This window comes from Sus scrofa, chromosome 3 (genome assembly GCF_000003025.6).
Source record: "Sus scrofa isolate TJ Tabasco breed Duroc chromosome 3, Sscrofa11.1, whole genome shotgun sequence".
NCBI lineage: Eukaryota > Metazoa > Chordata > Mammalia > Artiodactyla > Suidae > Sus > Sus scrofa.
Genome location: NC_010445.4, coordinates 13016067 through 13038336, shown reverse-complemented (window position 1 = coordinate 13038336; position 22270 = coordinate 13016067).

Here is a 22270-nt window from a genome sequence, read left to right as displayed (position 1 = left end):
AGCCACGGCTTCACGTGGTCCAGAACTGATCTCTGCATAGAACTGACTAAACTAGTTGTTGTTGTGCTGCAGGCAGACAGGGTCTTGGCTTGTTTGCAGAGTGTAGCAAGTAGTTTCACGCTCACCTCGCATCACAAGGCACGGAGTTAAGAGGTTCCTGGCAATGATTCTCACAAGGAAAGAGAAAAGTGTTATTTACTATTCAGAACAGGCAGTGCCTATTCGGAGCGGATTTCTAAATTTAGAGAGGATTCATGTAATTTGGAACGGCACCCTGTTTTAAATCACATTTAAGAAAAAAACACAGCAGGTGGCCCTTTCAGGTTAAAACATTGTTTGCATTTTTCTGGAAGGAGACAGACCTTTTAGATGGTGGTGGCTCACGGAGGGCAGTGGGTGGACACAGCAGTTTGCTGAGAGGATGTAGGTTTGGGGTAACTAAGCTGGCTGGCTTTGACCTCCACCTGCTCTGTTCATTTCTCTATTATTTTAGACTGTCTCTGGAGATCTTACAGCCTTCTGTTAACCTGTGCAATACGATTCTGTGAATCCACTGTAGGAGAATGTGGTTATAATGAAGAAACTTGGCAAGAAGGAAAGGTCTGTAGGATGATGAGGCAGAGGGTGTTCCGTCTTTTCTAGTGGCAATGAGGTCGTGAAGAGGGCACTGATCAAATATGCTCTGACTTTGGGTCTACCTTCCTTTTAAGTTTTCCAGTCATTTTCTGTTTTGTTGAGTCATTTGGAGGTTGGGATACTAGAGATGTTGGAGGTAGGGCAGTTCAGTTTAGTTGTAATTTCACAGCAGGATGAAAGATCTAGGAGCTGATCAGCTTCAACCTGGTACTCGTGCCAAGGACTCCCTTGACATTGAACAAAGCGCTGTGTGCCTTTTAAGTGATGTCTAGATGGATAGGAGCCAGAGGCAGCTTCTGTTTTAGGAGTGGTCCTTATCCAGGGGTGCCTTTAAAAACCACCAGGAGAGCATTTCCAAAGACCTGCACCCCTGTCACCCTCTCAAAGATCTGAATTCAATGTTTTGAGGAGAGTCTGGGCACATTTATCTTGAAAAAATTCTCAGCCAAGTGACTCGGATATGCACCCCTGGTTCAAATCCACAGCTGTGAAGGATTGGTCACTGGAGGCACTTTGCTGTAATCTGAGCTGCTGTCATTACTCTGAATGATGTGGCTGGTTCTGGGGAGATGACCTAGTCTAACCCTCGACTTAAGAGTAAATTATTTCTCCAACATCTCTGCTGTGTGGTTGTCCAGCATCTGCATGAATATATGCACCGAAGGGGAATGTCACAGATGGAGGCGATTCAGTCATTCTGCCTGGACAAGAAACCCTTCTCCATGTGGATCCAAACCTGCAGTGTGCAGCCGATCCCCACTGCTGGCAGAATGGGCAGCATCATGAGTGGGGGCCCGGTGCAATATGAAAATATCAAAAGTTATTTAGAATCTCGAGATGGTGACAGCAAAGCTTTCAACGAAGTTACCATGCTTGGGGCTGTTCTGAGTTCCGGGCCCTGTGCCACTCCGCAGCTTTGTAGCTCCGAGGCTGGCCCTGGTTCCACTGGTTCCAGTCCATTTCACTCTCCAGATCCAGCTTCTCTTTTCCTTGTCTTTGATGCCCGTTCATATAGGGCCACAGACTGTGTTCTCGGTGTAATGGGAAACACAGGAGGTCTGGAGCCAGAGGCTGGTTTTCTTGAAAACCTGCTCTGAGTTGGGTGTGACGCGTGAACCAAGAGCGAGGCAGCGGGGAGGCGAGGGGACGCAGCCAAGGAGATGCCTCTTAAACCGCGGAGGCGGAGGGGCGGTGGTGAGAAGCGGAGACTGCGCATGTCCTTACTGCGGAGGTTGTTTGGGACCCGGGAGCAGAGCACTTGCTGATGGGCTGGATGTAGAAGAGGAGGAAGAGCACACGGTGAAGAGAGACTCCTGGATGTATTTACATACTTCATCTAGAGGTGGACATGCTGGCCAAGCAAAACATGTTGGGTCTTAAGACATATCCGCATTTGGTGAAGATTAGCCCTTAGGCTGAAAGAGTGGATCTCTCGCATCCTGTCCTTTCAGGGACAGCCTTGGAGGAGCCTTTTGTTTCGGGTTGATTTGTCTGGATGGGGATGGGCCAGAAACACATCACAGAGGGGCTTCTTCACCGATGCCTGCTTTCGTTAGCATCTGGATATCACTTTCCCATCAAATCCGTCTTGGAACCCCTCTCCTAAGGGAACTTCTTCATCCCTGGCCCTTTCACAGCCAAACCAAATCCACCGTCAGAGAGAATCGCTGGTTACCTTGACGATTTTATATTGGGCTGTGTGGACCAGATGAGTAATGGGAGCCCAACTGTTTTATAGTCTGGAAACTCCCAGAAGCCGGACTCTTTGTCATGAATTCTTGATTTGCCTGGTTGGCAGTTTCGGGGCTCGGAGGGCAGGGGAGGCGCGTGGGGAGCCGCTGTTCTGGACTTAACAAAGATGAATGGGTGCCTGTCTGAGGATGCAGAGATGAGGGGAACCTGCGGGGGAGGGACCACGCTGCCTCGCCATTTGTAATACTGAAGGTGCCACGGGCCTCCGCCAGAGCTGGGCTCAGGAAAGCAGATTTCAAGACACCTTAAGATGTGACCGGTATGAGTGAATCAGCAGAAACTCTGAAAGAGGTTTTTTTGTGACGTATGGCCACCGCAGAGGTGACTTCTACCCGAAGGGATGTGGAAGAGTTATTTCACAAAATGATTGGGTTTTCCCGGGCATCCGGTTGCTGCTCTGTTGTTTAATCATCTGGCCTAGCAGAGTCTTAGCTACTCAGCATATCTAAACAGATGTTAAGTCTGCTTTGCCGCACAGGGGTCCGGTTAGGGCAATCCAGAGGGTATGAACCCAGTAGCCACACACGTCATAGAAGTGGAAGAACCCCGATTGCAAAGGTGTGATAGTTTCTTTTCCTGCATCATTTATCCTTGAAGCAGCACTGAGGAGTCTTTGCCCCACACTTTATCAATGAGGAAACTAGGATTCTAATGAATATATGGCTTGCCCATAGCAAAATAGCTAGTGACTTCAAAGCCTGAGCCTTTTAAGTTCCGTCAGTTGATTTATGGCATCCCTGCCTCTGTAGGGGAGCTATGATGGGGAGAAACGCTGCTCGTCAGCTGGAGCCCTCTCTCTGCCAGTTGACCTGGTGTGGCCTCTGTGTCCTGGATACCTCTTAGGTCACAGCCAGTGCACCTGCTGCTGATTGCTGCCACTGCCCTGTGCTGCCTGTGCTCCTCCACCCCCCGTCCAGCCCGAGCCATGCCCATCTGGAGCAGACAGCCCCTCAGGCTAGTCTAAAGCACTTCGGAGACAGTGTTATTTGTATTGTCACTGCGTGCTTGTTAAGAACACCAACTTTGAAATCCAGAAGACCCCAGTTTGCATCCTGACTCTGCCCCATGTGTGATCTTGAACAAGTTACGGAACCGCTCTAAGCCTTAGGATTTTTTTTTACGTGCAAAATGGAGTTGACACCAGAACACAGCATAAGGTTGTGGTGACAATTAACTGAGATAATATATGTCAAGAGGTTAGTGCAGCACCTGCTGCTCAGTAAATGCCCAGTGAATAGATGCTATCCTATCATCATGAATGATGCCATTGATTCTCAGCTACTCCGTACCTGTGTTCTGGACACAGAAGAGCAGAGGCAGAGCTCAGATCACTGAGAGAAGGGTGAGCTGGATGAGATTCTGAAGCCTGTCCCATGGAAATGTGGGCATGGTTAGGAGAAATTATTTCAGTAAGATTTAAATGTGGGCTTCAACATCAGGCTTTTCCTATGGTTCCCCAGGGAATCAGAACCATAGAGAAGGAGCCATAGAAAAGCAACTCTGGGCCAACAGGCACTTCGACTGTGAAAGGGCTTGCAAGATAATAGTTGACCTTGTAGAATGAAAGTAACAATGAGCTCTGCCTCGTGGGATTTTCTCAGGGATTAGTAGCAGATATAAAGCTCCTGGCATGGTGCCTGGCACTTGGGTACTGCTCAGGAGATGTTATGTAATGCATTGCAGTGGCTGCAATAATTACTGTATGTACCGTGCTTTATAGTTTGTAAAATGCCTTCACATTCTGAGTGAGGCGCTGGGCCATCTAAGCGGAGATGCTGAGGGGCTGTGAAGATGGTCAGTCCAACACTGCCTCCTTCCTTGAGATGCACAGGTGGGCACTGAAACCTGAGACGGTTCCCCCAGGAGAAAATGATTGGAGTCCATGGTATTTTGTTTCCGCCTCATGCTCGCTGAGCGAGAGGACCTTCACTCTCGGGGAGACTGACCAGTGTCCCCGGGGGGTGGGAAGCACAAGGACTAGCCTGTGTTTTCTGCCCACAGTGGGCTGAGGGCACCATGCTGTGTTTGGCACTGCACCCCTCATCCCCTGCACCTTCCCTGAAGTGGGACCAAGATTCTAGAGGCAAGAGGGAGCCTGGTGTGGGAGGTGACCTGGACCTGGCTTCACAGGATGCTGCCTGGAGGGGAAAGGGACTTAACGGTGAGAATCTGAGAGTTGGCAGCTAGAAGCTGAGGAATTGGGGAGGGCTGGAAGCTGCGAGCAGGAAAGGCCTTGTCTTTGAGGAGGGGGCAAGGTCCTCAGCAGGAGCAACTCAAAAAACCCCCTCACCTGCCCCACAAGATAAGAGTCAGCTCTGGGCCCCTTCTACCTGCAAGGAGCCAATACCAGCTCACAGCTGGACCCATTCCAAGCCCTTCTCTCCCTGGGTCAGACTGCGGAGCAGCCAGAGACGGGGAGACTGTATCATTCATGGTCCAGACTGGGGCGTTGTTGATTGAATGCGGACACTCTCAATCACCAGGCCTGGGTGACCAGCACAGACTGGGCCTCGTCCAGGCAAAATGGTTTGCATGATCACCCTGGGCAGCAACCACATGAGAGAGAGGGAGGATGAGGAGCCAGGAGGGAGCGGGACGCCCATGCTCCAGCTGTTCCTCCCCCGTAGGTGTCCAGATGCCAAACAGCCCTCAGCCCTTCCTGGGGTGGGGGGCAGGGGAGAAGCTTCAGCTGAGTGAAATCTGGAGTTTTATTATTCTAAAGCAATACTGTTCTCATGACCGATATAGGCCCGTCTGGAAAAGCTTTGGAATTTTCCAAGATTTCATCCTGTGACAGAAAAGAATAACTCTGGGAGGGGGAGACCGAGGGGAGGGGGAGGTTGCCTGGGAGGGTAGAGAAAAAGTGAAGTTGCCTTTTGATTCCAGTGAGACGTGTAGCAATTTCAATAAAATGTTATGGTGTCTGATGACCACGATGGTGGTGCTGGAGGTTACAGGGTGAGAAGGCCAGAGGTCTAGCACCTGGGCTTTTCCTGCCATGTGTGGGTCTTTGGGGTTGCTATCCATCCATCCTGCCATTCAGCAGGTGTTTCTGTGCACTGGCGCTGTCCAGGGTACTGGGATGAGCTGAGGATCTGCTTGGAAGGGAGGCCACGGAGATGAGCCCCGCCCAGGTTGAAGACTGGCTTAGATGATGCTAAGGTTATAGTCGGCTGAGTGGTTGTCCTTGGATCATCCTTCATCACCCCTCATCCTCACAAGGCCCCACGGAGCAGATATTATGATCTCTTTTTGTAAAGAAAGGATTCGAGTCTGAGAGGGATTGCGTGCCCATGGCTTCCACTGTAGCAGGACCAGGAAGACACACCACATCTTTTGGTGACAAAACCCATGATCTCGTCACTCCTCTGTAACCTCCTTAGGTAAACCCTTAGAGTTTCTTCCAGTTTCTGGGACTGGGATTATGAAGGAGGCATTCTGAGCGTGGCCCATGTTCCACTGCCCCCATGCCATTTGTTAAACTCTTTAATGCCAATTGTCTTTGTCACCAAAGGAAAGTGAGCAACTCAGATGCTTGGATAGATGGGGGAGCATGTGTCATTTGCTTTGCTAATGAGGCTGGTGTATTCTAGGGGCTGATTTGCCCTGAAATTGTAGATGAGAGATTAAAATTGATTTCTAACCCGGTGCTCTCAGGGGACATCTCTGAGCTGCCTTTTGGGATCAAATCTCTCTGCCTACTCCTGCAGAGAGGTTGGATGCCATTTAAAAAGATGTCAAGATGTTTGTCTTTGATGGATGAGCTGACTTAACACAAGGCTCAAGCTCAATGTAGGCCACCGGCTGATCAGCTCCTGAAGAAACCCATGCTACTCTGACCATATTAATAGGAGCATAGCGCCAGTCCAGGGAGGTGATGGTCCATGGGACTTATCAGCCTGCCTTGACCTCTGCCCTCTCAGGGATATTAACAAGGTCCATTTAGAAGAGGGTAGCAGGCGTCACAAAGGATCTGGGATTGTCTGATGAATGTCAGAGAGTTAATTAATGTCTTCTTATCTGGGAGGAAAGAAGAATGAGGATGTCGTCTTCAGAGTTTAGAGGGACTATCTTGGAGCCAAGGGTTTCACTCTGAGTGTCTTTGGGGGACTATGAGTGGAAATCACAAGAAGGCTGCTTTCAGCTTCATACAAGGACATGATTTCTACCCATTAGGGCTGCCTGACTTTGTGGGTTTGCCTTGAGGGGCGTCTGAGCTCTTCATTCCTGGGGTCTGTGCTAAGGCTCTTTCTTTGCTCAGCACTCTGCGCAGGAACCCACAACAGAGGGTTCCCTGCCTACCCCCTGCCCTGGCCCTCCTTGGGCCTCTGCCCTCTCAATTCTCAACACTCTCGTCTTGGCTCTCTCTCCATCTCTTTTACAGACATCTCTGACTCTGTTCGTTCATTAAATACAGGTATTTCAGGCCCTTGCTCTTCTCCTATCTCCTTTCCCTGAGCCCTTTCTTCTATTCTTTATTCTCAAGTTTGCTGTCAAAACTTCTAAGCCAGTGGCTTCTGTATTGGAGGGATTCGATCTGGCTACACAGCAGAGAAAACTCCCAAATTCCAAGGACCAGGCAAGTTCTTCTCTCTCACATTAATGGCTTCTGGAGCTGGCACTTGAGGGCAGCTACCAGCTCCATGATCCATCAAACACTCACCCTTCTGCCCCACAGTCTCAGAGCCTGACTTCTACCTGTTAAAAGATAATTTGAAGCACATTAAAAATTTTAAGAGTTTGATCAAAAATGGATTCCAATTGGGCCAATCTAACAGATAGAAAGGAACTCCAAGAGCTGGATAAAATGGAAACCTTTTATAAGCATAAGGGAGCAGAAACAAGGAACTTTTGTAGGTTAAAAAAAAAGGTGGATTGGTTATTGCCAGCTTACTTTCCTTTAGGGACTGTAGGAATCTATCACTCCTGTTACCTACCTAGGTCTGATCAGGTGATTCCTATTGACTAGTTTAAGATTTTATTTATGGGTGAGCCAAAACTATAATTATGTCTTGGTTTGATGATATGGGGCTTAGCAACTCCATTTTGGGCTTGTTGTCTTGTTTTTAACATATCTCATGGTCAAATATGTGTACTTGGGGTTCCAACCATCACATCTACATCCCAGGCAGCAGAAAAGAGGACCTGGTAAATGTTTTATCACAATATTTTTGTTCTGTCTCTAAAATCTCAGGCTGGGATGAGTCCTCTTTTAGATGGGTTCAAAGCTGCGATGAAAACGCTGGAGTTCTATTCTTGAAATAGAAAAAAAGAAAGAATATAGGGATGGGCAACTGCCATAATTCCCAATTACCAGCCCAGACCTCTCTGCTGAGCTCTAGGTTGTCCATTATTCTCTGTGGGTGGCTCTACCTGGATGTCTCCCAGCCACTCTAGGATTTTCTCTCTCAGCACCCCCAATGCTATTTTAGGACTGGCACCTCCATTCACTCTGGTACCCAAACCAAAGCCTTGTTGGCGTGGTGATGCTTCTCTCACTCTCTCTGTCACTCAGCTGTTCACTAAGTCCTGGACGTACCCTGAAATCCATCTACTTCGTCCCATTCTTCTGTAACTCTCCTGCCTAGACCATCTCTGGGCTGGATGAGTGGAAAAATCCGATCATGAGAATAACGTCATCACATTGAGCTTAAGACAAAATGTTCTTTCTTTGGCTTGCCCTGCAATGCCCATCATGAGCACACTTCAACAGTTTCCATCTGAATCTTCTTCCATCTCTCTCTACCTCTTTGGCTGCCTGGACCTCCTAGAACTTGGCTTTCTCTTGTCTCCGAACATCCTCACCTGCTTAGCCTTTGTGTATCACACCTCCTCCACCTCTCCGTCCCTTTGCTGACTCAGCCCTATTAGTCACTCTTCAGGTCTCCCTGTAAGAGTCACTTTCTATTTTTTCCTAAGCCAGCATGTATTGGCCATTTCCTATATGCATAGCAAGGTGCTTAGCCGTTTATGTGGATTATCTCATTTTATTCTTCTCCAGGACCTGAGGAGGTGGGAACTGCTATTATCCATACTTTATATATGTAGAAGTTTGAGACATGGATGGTAAGGGGCACATCCAGAACTCAAACCCAGGTATCTGTCATCAAAGCTTTGTCTTTCACCCTTTGGTAAATGGAAGCCTTCTGCTACTTCTCCTACCATAGACTCTGCTAGGGACTTGGGATGCGATCCTGAGGCATCTGACCCTCTGCTCCCTCTGTGGGACACCTTTATGCTTCTTGGTACCCTGCTGTGTTCCTCCCATCCCTGAAAGCCAGCATTGAGGTAACCTCTAAATTCTCTAAGCATCTTGTGTACAGGATTTGGGGCATGTGTGCCCAGTTAAAGAATTAGCTTTTGGGATCTTACCTGCATCTCACCATTCATTGTGACCTTAGCAATGATTTCACCTCTCCATGTCTGCATAAAAGGTATAAAAAGTGTAAAATTGGAGCTCCTGTAGTGGCACAGTGGAAACGCATCCCACTAGTATCCATGAGGATGTGGATTTGATCCCTGGGCTCGATCGGTGGGTCAGGGATCTGGCGTGGTCGTGAGCTGTGGTGTAGGTCTCAGACATGTCTCAGATCCCACATTGCTGTGGCTGTGGTGTAGACTGGCAGCTGTAGCTCTGATTCGACCCCTAGCCTGGGAACTTCCATATGCCACAGGTTCTGCCCTAAAAAGCAAAACAAAAAAACCTATAAAGTGGAACCTAATGGCTATTTCTACAACAGAGTTGTTATGAAGAAAAAATTAGGTAGTGCTACACACTAAATGTGTCTGCCCACCCGCCTCCACCAATTTCTATGTTGAATGGAAATCCTAATGGAGGTAGGGCCTTTGTGAGAGTCAGGTCATGAAGGTGGAGCCCTCGTCTTTGGGATTAGTGTCTAATAAGAAGAGGCACGAGAGCCATGTGAAGATGCAATGAGAAGGCAGCCATCTACAAGCCAGGGAACAACAGGCTCTCACCAGATACTGGATCTGCTGTTGCCTGGACCTTGACCTCCTTAGCATCTGAAACTGTGAGAAATAAATGGTTGCTGTTTAAGCCACCCAGTCATGGTATTCTGGCTGAATTGGCCAAGACAGGTAGGAAAAGTAGAAAAAATACAAATCTTTTCTAAAAGAAGGAAAGCACTTGCTCTAGTGCCTGGTGCTTGGTAAGCCCTCCGAGGTTAGCGACTGTCTTTTTTCTGTGTTATTCTTACTGTAATACATGGACTGCAGTGCCTCTAACACTCTGTTTCAGATACTCATTTACAGGCCTGCCCCTGTCACTAGACTGTTGGTTCGAAGGCAGGCAGCATGTCAAGCCATCTTTGCATCTCTAGCATCTGCCCAGAGGGTAGCTCTGTTTAATAGCAGTTGGTGAAAAGAATGAATAGTGACTTGTCATCCTCGAAGTCTCTTCTAAAGGAGCAGCATCCGAAAGCCTGCTCATCGAGTGGCAGCTGGGGACCCAGATTGGTTTGTCTTGGAGAAAGGTCACAGCTGGAAAGCCCAGCAACGGAACCTCTCCCGCATGATGCCAGCTCCGTGCTTGCTCAGATTTCCAAAATAACAGAGGAGCAACTTCTCTCCGGAAATGGTCTTAGAGGGTGTGCAAGTCTGAGAGGCAGAGATGAAGGTGTACATGGCATTTTCTGTGTCTGAGCCGTATTTCAGTTATCTGAGAGAGCCTGTCTGCAAGAAGGCTTAGAAAGCAGTGCTCGAGAGCTGGCACTGCAGAAGCAGACAGCCTGGGTCCAATCCGCATTCCACTGAGAACCATCCATGTGACTCAGAGCCTGCGGAGATTCAACCATGCCAAGCCCCAGTTTATTCCATTAAATGGGGCTCATTATTATGATTGGAACTGATTGTAATTATTATAGAAACGGTTTCATAGAGGTATTGTGAGAGTTAAGAGACATGCATGAAAAGCATTTGACACAATTTTCAGCTGGTAACATTCATTAAATAATGGCTTGTTTTTGCTGCCATTAACTCATCCTTCAGAGGGTTTCCCAGTCCATGTCTTAGAGCTCAGGCTGAGACATCAGCTTCAGGCCAATCGTTAATTCATTGTATATTAACCAGTTATTCAATAATTGCAAGGCTTTGTGCTGGATTCTTTGGGGGTATGAATCAGAAAAGAATTAATCCTCAATGAACTTCTGCTTTTATCTAAGAAGACAAGACAGCTTCATAGATCATAGCAAGTGGCTAAATCTCTTGGGCTGCAAACACCTCTCTTCCAAAAATGGAAGACTGTGGGCCAAGAATGGAAACCCACTGAACAAAGCCACGCTGTTCTTAAGATGGACATGACAGTGGATGGGTGGCTAGAACGGGGGTGGTTTTAAATAGAATTCTGTTGAAAGATAATGGGGAAGTCCTCCAACCATATCATGCTTCGAACCTTGGCATATGCTGGGCACCCTACCCCTGCCACTGGAAAGCAGCCCCTTTGTCCTCCTGCCCCTTTCAATCTTATACCTTCTATTTACCCTGCAGGACTCAGTCTAAGCATCGCTGCCACAGGGAAGGTCTTCCCTAATCTATCTCTGTTTTATTTCCGTTAGCGTTGTATGCACGTCCCTTTCATAGAAGTTACTATTCAGTACTTTAATGGTCTGCTAGGGGAGTTCCCGTCGTGGCTCAGCAGAAATGAATCTGACTAGCATCCATGAGGACGCAGGTTTGATCCCTGGCCTCGCTCAGTGGGTTAAGAATCCAGCATTGCTGTGAGCTGTGGTGTAGGTCTCAGATGTGTCTCAGATCCCACATGGCTGTGGCTGTGGCGTAGGCTCACAGCTACAGCTCCGATTCCACCCCAAGCCTGGGACCCTCCATATGCTACAGGTGTGGCACTAAAAAGACAAAAAAAAAAAAAAAAAAAGTCTGCTAGGAACTAAACTTTGAATTCTCCAGGGACCAGGATTGCCTTATTTTTGATTCTTCCCTGACACCTGACATGCAAGTATTTAATATCTGAATGAATGACTAAATGCCATTTCAGTGAATGAATAATAAGTGAATAGATAAAGTTCCCTGCCCCATCAGGAATTCCCTTTTTATTTGAAGGGTGCTAGCTGTTTGGGGCTGCTATTTTTAGAAAGCGCCTCATGATACCTGCTGCTTTCCTGTGTGTGACCCATCCTTCCGAGAGAAAATAACACCCCTCTCCACTTCCTCAGTTGCCCAGTAAAATCCCGCCCCTGTGAGCAGTGGGTTGGTTAAGAAAAAGACATGTGCCAGGGTAGTCCAATCAGATTGAAGCTCAGGACTTTTGATCTAAGATTGATGGAGAAAGCTCTCTTCCCACTTAGATTAAGTAAACCACAGGAAGGGCACGGTTGCAGCACACGTTTGGCAAGAATGGGATCCAAGAAGTTAAATTCTATCAGAATTTTCCTGTCTCTCATCTTGGTCTCTCCTTGCACCTTGATTTTATTCGCAGATCCACTGCACATATCAGGAAACATGGTGACCGCAGATCCTGTGCCTTACACCTGGAGGAAGGAATTAAAATGCTGGTTTACAACCTCGAGGTGGCAGGAGTCGTTGATCAAAATGAAGAGATTTAAGTCCATCTAATTGTTGATGAGAAGGGTAAAGACACTGATAAATTTTAGATCTCGTTCAACCAAGTGGACATGTTGACCTTTTGAGGATGCACAAATACAAACTGTACATGTAACTTTTTAAGTAGCAGAGGGAAATAAAGCTATCAAGGAAAATTGATTAATACAAGGACATAGGAAAGGAAACATTCAGAAGCATAAAAATCATGGTGAGAAAGCACAAAATAGAATGGTAAAACTGAATGTATAAAAATCAGTTTGCTTACTTATGGTTAGTGGACTCAACTCATTATTGAAAGATAAACATTGAGAGAGTGAGAATAAAAAAGAAGAGTCCATCACAGTGCGCATTACAAGTAATATACTCAAAACCTAAAAACAGAGAGTGGTTGAAAATATCAGTGTAATAAAAAAATAAGCATCTACTAAAAGAAAGCTATTAACGTTGGACAAATGCTTTCTAAGGCAAAGAGAATAATTAGGTGTAATGATGGAATCTAAGGGATAGTAAAAGTAACACTTCTTCAGAAACATAGAATAACTTAAAACTTTAGATAATAATGAAGAGTCTCAAATACATGTATAAGCAGAGACTTATTGAATTACTGGATATCGAATTAGTTGGACAAATCCGCAATGATTTTAGGGGATTTTAGATCACTATTGATATTAGATCAAGCAGATAAAAATTTATAAGGACATAGGTTATTTCAGTATCTTCTGAAGCTCCCTAACCTGCAAAAGGCATACTCTGTACCTAATAAATAGCAGTTGTAGATTTATTTCTAGCATACATGGCACATTTGCAAAAATTCATGTCCTAATGCTATAAAGAAAATTTCAGAAAATACTGAAAAATAGCATAAGACCACATTTTCTATCTACAGTACAATTAAAGGAGGCATCGGTTTAAAAAAAAAGTTTAAGGAATTGTGTATGTTTGCAATTTAAAACTGCTCTTTTAAGTGTTTCATAGGACAAAGAAGAAATCTTAATGGAAATGAGGATATATTTAGAACTGACAAATAGCATGGTTACTAACTATATATACAAACATATGGGTTCAAATGGGGGAAACCTGGGTGCCAGGTAAAGGGACCTCTCTGGGCTATCTCTAAACTTCTTGTGCATCTATAATTATTTCAGAATATCAAGTTCAAGAGTGAGCATTCTTGCTTTTTTTTTTTTTTTTTCTTTGGGTCCACCTCCGCTCAGTGAGAGACTTTTGTGGGATGTGAAATTTATGTTTCTAACCTGAATGAGAGGCATGACTTGGCAGGGCAGGAGGAACAACCACAGGGAATCAGGTGGAAGAGGAGGACCCAACCCCCCATCTGTGACCCGAAATTTCTCTCAACACATCCGAGAGACCTGGGTCAGGCTGGGGCACGTTCTTCTGCAGCTCCCTACACTTCACTGAGACTAAGAATCCTCGGCTGTAACACAGAGATAACACGGCTTAACCTACTGGCTTATTGCGAATTGTATATCACTCTTGGTATTAGAGCAAGCAGTCAAAAATGTATACGGACAGAGGTTATTTAAACATCTTTAAGGTCTAAGAAGAAGAGGGTTTTAAACAAGTGTCTTAGAGAACACTGGACACTGTATATCATACCCTTTATCCCTCTTCTGCACCAGGACCACACTTGTCCTGCATTATCTGAGACGAGAAGGAAGGTGCTGTGCCCGGTGCTGTCTGGCTCTTGGTCTCCTTGTAGCAAAGTGACCTGTGCATCCTGAACAGCATTTTCAGTGTACTTTCCCCATTGTGTTGCAGGCGTATCAGTGCCTCCTCTTTTGGGAGTAGCTGGGCATTTTTTAAGTATGCTGCCGAAAATGTGGGTTTGGGGGGCATCATCACTCTGTAATGACTTAGGAGGAAGTCACCCAGCAGTCCCACTGGCTCAGAGGCGGACATGAGGGTCCAAGGAAAGGTTTGGAGGAAACCAGATAAGCGTGTAGAGAAAGCAGGAGGTGAAGAGAATTGGAAGAGGAGGAGAATGAATACCGTCAGAGGATTCTGGAGGATCCGGAGATACAGCTCTGGATTTGTCACAGGGAAGGGGCCTGAGAAAGAGCTCGCAGTCTTCAGTGTGAGAACCGGGGTGCAGGTCGTGGTCTGGAGAGCGTGGACTCTGCTCTTTTGCAGAGCAAAGATCCTAAGACAGTGGCGGATAAACTTACATGAGAAGGAAGGCTCTGTGCCTGGTGCTGTCCCGCTCTTCGTCTCCTCGTAGCAAAGTGACCTGTGCATCCCAAACAGCTCTCTGTGTTTAAGGATGCTGGTGACTCACAGAGGGGGGTGGCTGTTTGTAGTTCCCAGTAAGGGGCATGCTGTATTTGGAGACCACCACCCAACAGAAGATTCACTGTCCCTCGTTCAGTGATCACAGGCAAGTCTGTGTCAAGTGTGGGGAGTCCTTTCTCAGTTCACAGGCCAGGTCTGTGACAAGTGTGGGGAGTCCTTGCTTTGGCGGGGGGTGGTGGTTGCATTATGTTGGTGCCAGTGACAGGCTACCCACTAGGCTGGACCCCATACGTGTTGGTGTCTGCTTGGCAGTGGATTATTACTGTTTGCTTCTATAAGAGAGTCCAGGAGGAGGAGGAAGATGAGGCAGCAGGCTGGAGCTCTACATTTGGAAAAACAGGAAGAGCTGAGATTTTAAAAAGCCACACAAAGCACACAAATTCCCCCATGGTCTCTGCCCTGCACTACTCTGAAACAAGAATAGGAGACTGCGCCCAAATACATAAACCCACTCAACCAAATGCACAAAACGGGGAGGTCCCGTTGTGGCTCAGCAGATTAAGACCCAACGTAGTGTCTGTAGGATGTGGATTCAATCCCCAACCACACTCAGTGGGTGAAGGATCCGGTGTTGCTGCAAGTGGCAGCATAGGTCACAGACGTGCTCAGATCTGGCATTGCTGTGGCTGTGGCTGTGGCCGGCAGCTGCTGCTCTGATTTGACCCCTAGCCTGGGAACTTCCATATGTTGCAGATGCGGCTGTTAAAAAAAAAAAAAAAAAACAGAGCAAAGCACATCAGGCAATCTTGGAATTTCCTCAGAGTAAGTCATCTTAGAAAATTGGTGAATATGAAGCCCACGAAACAATTTGGCTAAGCGTGTTCCCCTTGTTCCCAAGCTTGTCTAGCATGCTTTGGAAGCAATCAGAACAAGTGCCAGGATCTGAAACACCAGGTAGGAAGTATAGTCGGGCTTCCTGTGGCTGCCCAGGGTGTCACAGGAAAGCTGGCTTTGGTTATCCTCCTGGGAAGGGAAAAAGTACTGCTGTACCAACTGCTGCGGTCCAGGATGCAGGACTTGCTGAAAAATGTGAAATCCTCGAGCAGCTTTCAGACAGTAGACATGGGCCTGAATCAGTGTGACAAAGCCCTTTGAAAACTAAACATTGTGCGAGCCATCATGGAAAGATATTTTATTTCCCTGCCTCACATCCACCTATTACCCCACACAGGCTGACATGCTTTGTAAAGATGTGTGTCTGGAAAAGGGAAGTTTGGAGAACCCAGTTGTGTGTGTGTGTGTGTGTGTGTGTGTGTGAAATGGACTTTCTCTATAGCCTTGTGTTTCCTTTCAGCAGAATGTATTTTCTGTGCACACAGCTCTGCTCCTAGTGTGTGTGTGTGTGTGTGTGTGTGTGTGTGTGTGTGTGTGTGAAATGGACTTTCTCTATAGCCTTGTGTTTCCTTTCAGCAGAATGTATTTTCTGTGCACACAGCTCTGCTCCTAGGCAGGTGCAGGAGCTTTGCTCGCTTTTCCTAGAGCTCAGGGAAAGGAAAAATGATTTATTTGATCTTGGATGAAACCAAATATTTGCCCATCGTGCCATTCACCTATCACTCACTTGGTGGTTTGGCCATGACTGCTGAAGGCTGTGGCCCTGAGGGAGTTGGGATGAGTGAGCCAGCCTGTGAGCAGGTTCAACCTCCACGGCTATTTAAACGTCTCTGACCCCAGGGGGCCCTGGAGAGATTAATGAAAGTTGGGAAAGATCACGTCACCATGCACAGTGCTTATGGATGCGCCACCCTGGAGCCCGCAGAAGGCTGCTGGTGCTCTTCCCTGCCCACCCTGTTGGACGCTGCCAGGATGCTGCAGGTGGTTACCTACTGAGGCCCGCCCAGGGTGACCAGAGAGCTCCACCAGCCCTTGAGCTGAAAGCCGGGGAGGTGGGGGCTGTGTGCCACTTGGTGATCCCCCCAGGTGGAGGAAGCCCTCTTTTGGGTGGGAGACACTGTCCACGTCGGAACTGAAAACACAGGTCCTTGGGAAGCCTGCGGACTATACACTGCTTCGCGCGCTTACAAATGATGTTTATTTCTTGTAAGTGTCAACACTAGATGGAAGTTGTGATTAAGAGCATAGAATTTTATTTGTGGTTTTATTTTTTAAGGTTTTTATTTTTTATAGTTGGCTTACAGTGTTCTGTCAATTTCTACTGTATAGCAAAATGACCCAGTCTCACACACACACACACACACACACATATTCTTTTGCTCACATTATCCTCCATCATGTTCCATCATAAGTGACTAGATATAGTTCCCTGTGTTATATAGCAGGATCTCATTGCTTATCCACTCAAAATGCAATCATTTGCAATAATATTAACCCCCGACTCCCAGTCCATCCCACTCCCTCCCTCTCCCCCTTAGCAACCACAAGTCTGTTCTCCAAGTCCATGAGTTTCTTTTCTGTGGAAAGGTTCGTTTGTGCCGTATATTAGATTGCAGATATAAGTGATATCATATGGTGTTTGTCTTTCTCTTTCCAACTTACTTCACTTAGTGTGAGAGTCTCTTGTTCCATCCAAGTGCTCTGCAAATTGCATGATTTTGTTCTTTTTTATGGCTGAGTAGTATTCCAGGAGAGAGAGAGTGTGTGTGTGTGCGTGTGTGTGAGTGTGTGTGTGTGTGTGTGTGTGTGTATCCTACATCTTCTTAATCCATTCATCTGACGATGGGCATTTAGGATGTTTCCATGTCTTGGCTATTGTGAGTAGTGCTGCAGTGAACATACAGGTGCATGCATCTTTTACAAAGAAAGTTTGATCTGGATATAAGGAGCCTAGAATTTTAGAGCAGAGCACTTGGTCAATGTCAAAGCTGATGGTCATGGCAGAGCGCAGAGACCTTGCCTCCCTGTTCCCAGTTCACGTGGAGCCCCTTTCCCTACTCCCACCTGTTCTCCAGAAGCACGGCAATTGCCAAACGCAGCTGTGATGAACTGGGCCAACCTGGAGCCTTCCAGATGGAACCAGGCTGTCCGTGGGAGGTTCCCTGCATCTGAAGTCTGGATAAGGGTGCTTCACCCTTCTGATTCCAGCCTTGGGGAAAACTCACACGTCCCCCTGACTTCTGACACTTCTCCACAACTTGGTCTCTCCTGGTCGCCTCTGTCTTCTGGATTCTGGGCTTGTGAGAATTGTCTCTGTACCCTAAGCTAAGCCTCGTCGCTAGCTTCTCACATAGTAAATAGAAAGAAAAGAGAAATCAGAGCATGCCAAGGATGTTTGGGCTTCAGTATACACTGAGAAAGTCTTGGTGGGAGAGGGTTGGGAGGCAGGGAAGAAAGAATTGATTGAAGAGAGTTTGACACTGCAGCAGTGTGAACACTTATTTAAAACAAGAAATATCCAGACAGTTCCCATGGTGGCTCAGCAGTAACGAACCTGACTAGTATCCATGCGGACGTGGGTTTGATCCCTGGCCTCACTCAGTGGGTTAAGGATCTGGTGTTGCCGTGAGCTGTGGTGTAGGTTGTTGACGTGGCTCAGAGTCTATGTTGCTGTGGCCGAAGTGTAGGTTGGTGGCTGCAGCTCCGACCGAACCCCCTAGCCTGGGAACGTCTTTATGCTGCAGGTGCGGCCCTAAAAAAAAGGAAAATAAAAATAATAAGAAATATCCATATCGTGTTTTTTTTTCCTTTTAAATGGAGTTTATTTTTAGAGAAGTTTTATGTTGGTGGCAAATTTGAGCAGAAAGTTGGAGTCCCCTCTTCCCCTCCACCCCCCAGCCAGCCTCCCCCACCGTGAACACCGAGTGGCACATTTATCGTGGTTGATGAACCTGCATGGACATGTCATTAGCACCCAGGCCCGCAGTTTACATCACTGCTCACTCTCGGTGTTGTACATTTATGAGTTTGGACAAATGGATGATGGCATGTGTCCACCACTGCAGTATTGTAAAGAGAGGTTTCGCTGCCCTAAAAATCCTCTGTCCCCACCCCCGACCCCCACCCAACCTCTGTCTTTTTGCTGTCTCCATAGTTCGGCCTTTTCCAGAAGGTCGTCTCATTGGAAACACACAGTGTGGAGCCTTTTCAGATGGGTGTCTCTCTTTCACGTAGGGATATGCCTTGACGCGTCCTCCGTGTAACCGATTCTTAAAACGGCCTTTGCCCCAACCCCAGCCCCACCTGGGGCCCAGGCTTCCTGCCATTATATCCCTCGTCCTCATTCCCTCTCCCATCTCAGGACCTCGGCTTGACCGTAAGCATTTCTCCTTGTTTCCCCTGGACGTGCAAAGCAACTTCTGTTCACGCTTTGACGTCTTCCTGCCTGCTCGTGCATATTCTCTGCAGTTCCCCACCTGTGCCTTGCGGCCTCACTAAGGTTTTCCTGCAGTCGGAGCCAGGCTTTTCATAGGAGAGGTTCTGTTGAAAGGAAACTTCATCTCTTTGCACCCAGTAAAGCTGTGAGAACATCCGCAGAGCTGTTCTGTGGGGACTGTCCAAGATGCTGGGAAAGGCAGGGACTCCCATCGGAGCCAGAGCAGGGCAGCAGGGTAGCAGGCTGCCTGTTCGGAATACCTCCCCCTACAGGCGAATCCAGGAACTGCAGGATGTGGTTCTATTTCTGGAGTAAAATGAAGACTTGCCTGGGAGCAGACCCACCAACCATGACTGTTGCTAGAATTCCCTCGCCTGCTGGTCTTACACGGGGCTGACCCCAGCCGTGTGCCCACCCCCTCTCTCCCTCCTTTTCCTCCTTCTGCCTCATCCGTGTAGCTTTTCCCAGGGTTCGGGTCTGGGGGCCCATCCCTTCTCTCGTGACACAGGCTTTACCAACTCAGTTAATCTCATGGTCCCTGTGGCCACTTCACTCTGTTCAACAACGGACTTTCCAGTCTGGGCTTTCAGCCCTGATCCTCTTCTGCCTTCAGACCAGACGCCTGTCCTGGTCACCCCGCAGTCCTTGGTCTCTCAATATCTGGCCAACCCAATTCACAATCTTCCCACCCAAACCCACGTGTCTGCCCGACGTCCCCTTTCTGTGTTTGAGGTCATCAGGGTTCCGATCCTTTGTGTTTTGTTTGTTTGTTTGTTTGTTTGTTTACACATACTTTTGCCTCACTGTGTCATCATCGTCCAGGCTTTTTGATTCTCCCTCTTACACTTCTCTCTCTGCTTTCCTGGCTGCTTCTTGAGCCTCAGCTCTCATTGTCTGTCCCCTGGTCCCTGACAGATCATCTGTGCTGCTCCCCACGTCCCCTGTGTCTGCTTCAATCCTCCGAAACCTGCTCCTGGATTAAGCTTGTTGTGGGAGTTGTCTGACCTGCCCCTACACCCCTGCTCCCTCCCCACCCACGCCCTTGCCCCATGACCTTCAATAGCTCTCCATTGTCTATGGCAAAAGTCCTTAATTAGGTTTCCCAGGCACCTCACGATAGGATTTCAACCAGCCTGGGGAACTCATGGCTTCTCTTCATGCAACGCAGCCAAATCAGATCAGACTGGTTTCTGAAACGCACTATGTAGTTTCTGACTTAATGTTTTGGTTTATCGCTTTTTCTCTGCCCACAATGCTCTTACTTTCCATCGTGGCCTACCAGATCCTATCTTTACTTGTGCTACAGCTCACGTGCCACCTGTCAAAAGCCTTCCCGTCTCACCTCAGGGAGTAATGGTCTCTTCCTTTCCTCAAAGAATGTTATTTTATTTTTCTTCTTCTATAGTATTTTATTTTGCTTTTTAGGTCTGCCCTTGCAGCATATGGAAGTCCCCAGGCTAGGGGCTGAATCAGAGCTACAGCTGCTGGCCTACACCACAGCCGTGGCGTAGATCTGAGCCGTGTCTGTGATCTACACCACAGCCGTGTCTGTGATCTACACCACAGCTCATGGCAACGCCAGCTCCTTAATCCATTGAATGAGTCCAGGGATCAAACCTGTATCCTCATGGATCCTAGTTGGATTCGTTACCGCTGAGCCAAGACAGGAACTCCCTTATTTTTATTCTTGCACTTGATAGTTTCCAACTGATAACGGTGTGTAAGGACCCCCTCCCCTTTAAGACGGAAGACTCCTGAGAAGACAGACTCCATCCTGTTTATCTTTGTGTCTTTTAAATCAAGCGATATGTACTTACATGAATCATTTTATCAGATAGACAGGAAGCCCGCAAAGGGATGAGACAAGAGGATGAGGACTCTGGGGGCTGTGGTGGAAGCAGGAAGTGGTCAGAGCATGAGGCACTGGCCTCAGTGGGTGACGGCAGAGTAAGTGGATGCTTCCCCCTGGGCAGGGGCATTGCCAGGGGAAGAGGAGATGTTGACAGCATCCTTCTTCAGCTCTACAGCGTTGCCTCAGGCTGGCCCCGAGTCTGGACATGGGCAGGGCTCAGGTACAGCCTGTGTTGTGTTGGATTATTCATCACACTCGGGACAATAGGGGATTCTGCTGGGGAGAGCGGGAGAGTTTGTCAGCAGCCAGTGTTACAGCGCTTGGTATTTCATCCACGCCTTTTGTGTAACGTACCCCAGTATCATTTCCCTTGGGTGGAACATGACACTGTGACTTCTCCAAGTCACGGAATCCTAGGATGTAAGGGCTGGAAAGAAATTCGAAGAGGGTCTTGTCACATCCTCTAGTGTTACGGGTAGGAGGATTTGGATCCGGAAAGGTTAAATAACGCTCCCGAGGTTACGCAGAGATCGGTACCAGAGGCGGGAGGCGCACTCAAAGGAGAAAAGAGTAAATGTTTATCAAACGCCGGCTCTGTACTGGGGCCACGTACCAACCAAGTGAGGTGAACTTAGCGTTTCCTGTCTGTGGGTAAAAGGAAATCACGGGTCAGAAATGTGAAATCGCACAGCTAAGTGAGGGCTCCATAGCTTAGTCCCAGAACCTGGCTTCAAAGAGAGGATCTTTTCACGGCTAGTTTCCCTTTCTTAAAAGACACATGGACGAAAAAAAGAGTCGCCTTGGCAAGCGTCTCCTGCATGCACGGAGTGCTTGGGGTCCATGACAAGGACATTCTTGGTTCCCTTAGACAAATGACCCCACGAGGCAATCATTTTCCTCATTTCGCCAAATAGCAAACAAAGTTAGAGAGGCTGGAGCCATCCTCCGAGGTAGCCTCGCTTATAACTCGTTCGACTAGGAGGAAGGTCACCTCTATTTTGCACCCACTTTATTTTTTCTTTAATTTTTAAAATTTATTTATTTGTTCTGTCTTTTGGCTTTTTAGGGCTGCACCCGCGGTATATGGAGGTTCCCAGGCTAGGGATCCAATTGGAGCTGTAGCTGCGAGCCTACACCATAGCCACAGCAATGCAGGATCCGAGCTGAGTCTGTGACCTACACCACAGCTTGTGGCAACGCCAGATCCTTAACCCACTGAGTGAGGCCAGGGATCGAACCCGAAACCTCATAGTTCCTAGTGGGATTCATTTCTGCTTCGCCATGACAGGAACTCCTGTTGTGGGCCACTTTAGACTGAAGTCTTTTCACTAAAAATAAGGAACCTGGGTATTTCCCATCCTCGTGTTCCACAGAATCCTACTCCCCCTCTTGAGCCCCCGTGCCTGTCACTTCTCTACCTCTAAGCTTTCGTTAAATGATGGCATTTCCTGGGGGAGGGAGTGGGATGGACTGGGAGTGTGGGGTTCATAGATGCAAACTATGACATTTGGAGTGGATAAGCAATGAGATCCTGCCGTTTAGCACTGGGAACTATATCCAGTCACTTGTGATGGAACATGATAGAGGATAATGTGAGAAAAAGAATGTGTGTGTGTGTGTGTGTGTGTGTGTGTGTGTATGACTGGGTCACTTTGCTGTGCAGCAGAAATTGACAGGACATTGTAAATCAACTATGCTTCAATACAAAAAATTTAAAGAAATGTGGCATTTACCGAAATCAAATTCAAGGACACACTGACCTCCTAGAGCCTGATTATCTTTGCCCTTTGGTGGCAAATACCATCTTACACTATGAGAACTTGTCTTTTTAAATCTGTGCAGGAAGAGGGGAGAAGCATTGCTGGGGACCATAA